Raw genomic sequence first — 4,422 nt, 5'->3', positions numbered from 1 at the left:
ACAAAAGGGAAATATACCAGTTCCGGTGTTTTATTTTTTTTCGCATGGATCGATCTCTTTCCCAAATGCACTTTCCACGCCCAGGAAAATGACACTGGACAAGCAGACACGTGTGTGTGTCCTACGTCTGTATACGTGTAACCAGGCGCGGAGCGTATAATTCGCCGGTATCTAGCGGGCAGCGACACAGTCGCGTCGGCACCAAGTCTTCCGGTCCACGGTATCGATTAAATATAGACCGAATTCACAGCTCGACACGCGGGCTAAACGTGGACAATAATTTGGAGACGGCGGGAAGGGGATGTTAAGTGGAGCATCGTTCAAACTCGAATACAGGCCACCCGGGTGGCGGAGATAAGAAATTTATGGAACGTCTGGATAAGTTGTTTTTAAGTCGATATCGACGAACTCCGCGTACTACCCCAGCTTGACACCGATCCCACCATGCCGGAAACGAAACGGGTTTAGAGTGCAGCGGGTTCCCTACAGAGAACTCTCTACTGATTTCTACTAATCTTGCGGAAGGAGGGAGAGAGAGAGTAGTAATGATCCGATTTAACCCTCTAAGAGCAACGAACCCATATGGGCGTTCAGGAAAAGCCATTATCGTGAACGATGAAACTCATATGTGCTTCATGTGGAAACAGTTGGTGTGATCAATGGACTTGTCTATGTACACCTCGGGATACCTATGTAGAGTTGGTACATGAGCTTAGCTTAGGTGAGACGTTTTAATAGCGATCTACTTGTACCTTACGTACAGTCTGTGATAAAAGTGGTGGGGTAACTTTGTTATCGCAACTTGGAAACCTTTTTGTTGTTCGTCGTGCTTTGCAGGATAGTTCAAAGGAATTTTTAGACAATTGACAAAGTGTGTAGAGAGCCATAAAATAATTTTCGCTCATACATCAGTTTTATTTCAATGTTTATTAGTTTCATTCGTGAAACATTCGCTGGTCCGAGGCTTCTGAAAATAGGTGAAACTTTGGGAATTTTTATTGGAGTAACTACTGAATGAAACGTTTCAACTTTTTCTGAGGATGTAAATACAACTTTCAGCTATTTTCTGTAATTTTTGGGAAGTGAAAATGTTACAAAATGGAGGAATGGCGGAATTATTGCGAAATTGAGGCTTTTGAAAATAGGCAAAAGTTTGGGAATTTTTTTCGCAGTAATTATTGAACGTAACGTTTCAATTCTTTCTGAGGATATAAATGCAACTTTCAGCTATTTTCTCTAATTTTTGGAAAGGTGAATGTTACAAAGTTGGGGAATTATTGCGACACTTCTCGATCAATGGCCATTCCATACTTTGCTAAATATTAAACGAAAAATATGAAACAGAGGTGAATAGTTTATTTAACGCGGTATAATGAATGATATCCGTGGAATAGCTGAATAATGAATCTCTAATTATACACGATTACTAATTAATAATATGTTCGGTGAAAATATTCCTGTGGCTTTGTCGAGGCGACGCGTTATGTCGAGGTGTGGCGAATGAGATTGAAGCGTTTCGAAATTTTCGAGGACTAACAGCGACGAAAGTTCGCCTTCTAGAAACTCCGGTAATTAAACCGAGCTTGATTTCGCGAATCTAGATGTTGCCATTTTCCGTGTTGATCGGAGCATAGGTATTGCGACAAGTTTGTGCATTACTCATTTTAACTTAATTCATTACCTTTGAAACCTTGTGGAAACTTTCACGATTATACGTGATTTAACACAAAAGCTATGATCTCGCGAATACGGGAATATTTTGTTCCCACAGATTTCTATAATACTTTTAATACGCAACCATTGTAGGTTTCATTCTCACACAAAATTCTATCAAAGACTTGAATTTATCACACGGTTAAACTTAGCTTTTGTACTTAGTTCAATAGTCACTTTATTTATTTGTCGAACTCTCAATTAAAATTGGACTGCTACGGAACGGGCCTTAACGGTTGAGATCGCCTTCGTTTCGGGTTGGTTAAAGGCGTAAAATTCCAGAAATGTGTTTGATGTCGTTTTATTAAATGTTTAGTTCGAACGGGTGTCGTTCTATGAGTATTGTTTTAGACTATCTGTCGACTTTGTGCAGGTGCGTCGGTTTTATACTAGTTTTGGTACCTTGCTTCCGACCAATCAATGGCCAGGAAAAGGGCCTGGAGTCGTTTCATGGGTTTTTCCCGACTGTTAGGACAGCAAGGGGACAATTTTATGATACGTGATTTCTAGTTCAGCAAACCGTTATTTTTAATTCAGCAGACCGGTCTGCAGCCAACATGCGGCACGTAGAATTTCTCAAATATTAAAGAATAGGCTATTGTTCAGTCGGTAAGGCAAGGTATCATAAAGTCACCCCCAAAGGGTCTTCGAAACCGATGCAATTACCGAGGCCTCTCGGTACCTGACCTTCCGAACGAGTCGGAGAGTTTGGTCACTTAGTAATTTTAAGAACCTCCCTTCGCGTCCCTTCTTCAAATTTTAGAAGATTTGGAGAAGGGACGACTCGATAAGAAGGCCGACTTAGCTTAAGACCACAGAGTGTTAGTACACAGACCATCAGTTACATTAGGAATATTAAGGATTCAGTCAGACTCTCAACGCAATACATTCAGTCTTCAGACGGCACCTAGTGCAATATTCCAAGTACGCGGAAATTAGTACCCGAGTGCTTAACACCGACTTCGCCCCCTTGTTACCTGTGGCGGTAGCTTGGCGTTTTGGTTTATAATTATAAAGGTGTTTGGTTATAATAATAATAATATGTAATAATAATGTTAATAAGAATATTATAATAGTATCTGATTACAATAATGTTAATAATAATATTATAATAGTATCTAATAACAGTGCGTGGGCGAAAGGCAGTGGGTTCGTAACATAGACAAAAGTACAATGCATGAAATATGAATTCGGGAAAAATTGAAACGTGAAAACAATCCTTTGTTAATTTCGTCGACATTCGACAATCACAGCAATTTCTTTCTATCTTTCACCCTGCTGTTTTGAACAAAACGTATGTTGACACTCAGTTCGCACTTTTTTCACAACATCAATAAAAACCTCCTGACTTCCAAAATATTAACAACAAAACAAAAAACAAGCTGACGTGTATTAGCAGCGAGTACCGACAGCAGAGTGACTTTCAGGAATAAACGCAGAATGTAAACTATGGATCGCTAAAATGTTTTATGACCGGCTATAAACCTCGTCAATTGTTCCAAAATTCCTTTGAACCACGGACAAAGGACGCCGATCGACAGAAAATTTCCAAAGAAATGCTTGCAATAATAAAGCTGCCTAATACATTCGACCAAAGCTGAATAATCACAGGTCGCCTGAAAGCGCGTCTGTTTCTCCGAAAAATAATAAAAGGCTTCCTAAAATGACGAGGGAGAGAGAACATCGAATGGTTTGGATTTATAGCCATTTATGCCGGATAAAGATCGTTTTTTTTTCCAAAAAAAAAACATCGCCGCGGGACGTGAATCTAATCGGGATCCTCTATTCGGTACATTCAAGGCTTTTAACGTTGTCGAAAGCATTTAAAACGCGCGGTGATCAATTGGTCCACGGGGGTCTGTATTTTCGAAACGCCGCTGCGAATTTGTCCGCAGAGTCTGGCTGGCACGTGAAAAGCCCCTCTCTCCCTCGGTTCTCGTCAAAAAGTATCGATTCTCTTTTTCTTCGCCCGCGCCCATGGTAAACAGTCTTTTGTGAGTCCGTTTCGGGCGAAAACCAATTCAGAACCGTACTTAAGCCCCGCGGATTCTTTTCACCGCGTTTCGGTAATTTCACAACGGGACAAAATGCCGCTGAACTTTTATCAGCGCCGCTCGGATTCGGCGGTCGTTCGTAGAGAATGAAAAACAAGGGGAGAAAAAAAGAGAAGTGTACACGGTGTCGATTCATCGGCGTGTGCTCGTCGTTAAAACGAACTGCACACGCGCTTTTCAACATCTTGATCATTTGTGTCGCTTTGTTTATCGCCGATCTTTGTTTCCATTTTTTTTCAGTTTTTCTTCTCTGCCGCTGAAAGAGAGCGCGCGCCTTATTTGCGTTAATACTTGAATCGCGTTCCGCTAATCCCCCTCGAACGCATTCAACGGATAGATTGAATTCTCCGGTGAAAAAACTGCGTTGCAGTCGAATGGCGATTTTCAGTTTACAAGTTTCAACATTTTTGCACGCGACTGCCTTCAAAGGACCGGCGGATCGCCTTTTTTCTCGCACTTTACCGACCCTTTTTTTTTTAAGTCAACTAGTTCGTGGAGTAATTAACGCGCTCCCTGAGCATTCAAATTAGCGTCCGTCAAATTTTCGATACACGTGGACGTTGTTGGTGTTTATGCGTTCGTGTGTGCGAAGCTCGAGACGAAAATAGAGGGGAAGCTTTTGCGATTTATCTTCCATTGTCGCGAGTTTTATCGG

This window comes from Habropoda laboriosa, unplaced genomic scaffold (genome assembly GCF_001263275.1).
Source record: "Habropoda laboriosa isolate 0110345459 unplaced genomic scaffold, ASM126327v1 scaffold212, whole genome shotgun sequence".
Lineage (NCBI taxonomy): Eukaryota > Metazoa > Arthropoda > Insecta > Hymenoptera > Apidae > Habropoda > Habropoda laboriosa.
Note: the sequence above shows the minus strand (reverse complement) of the source record.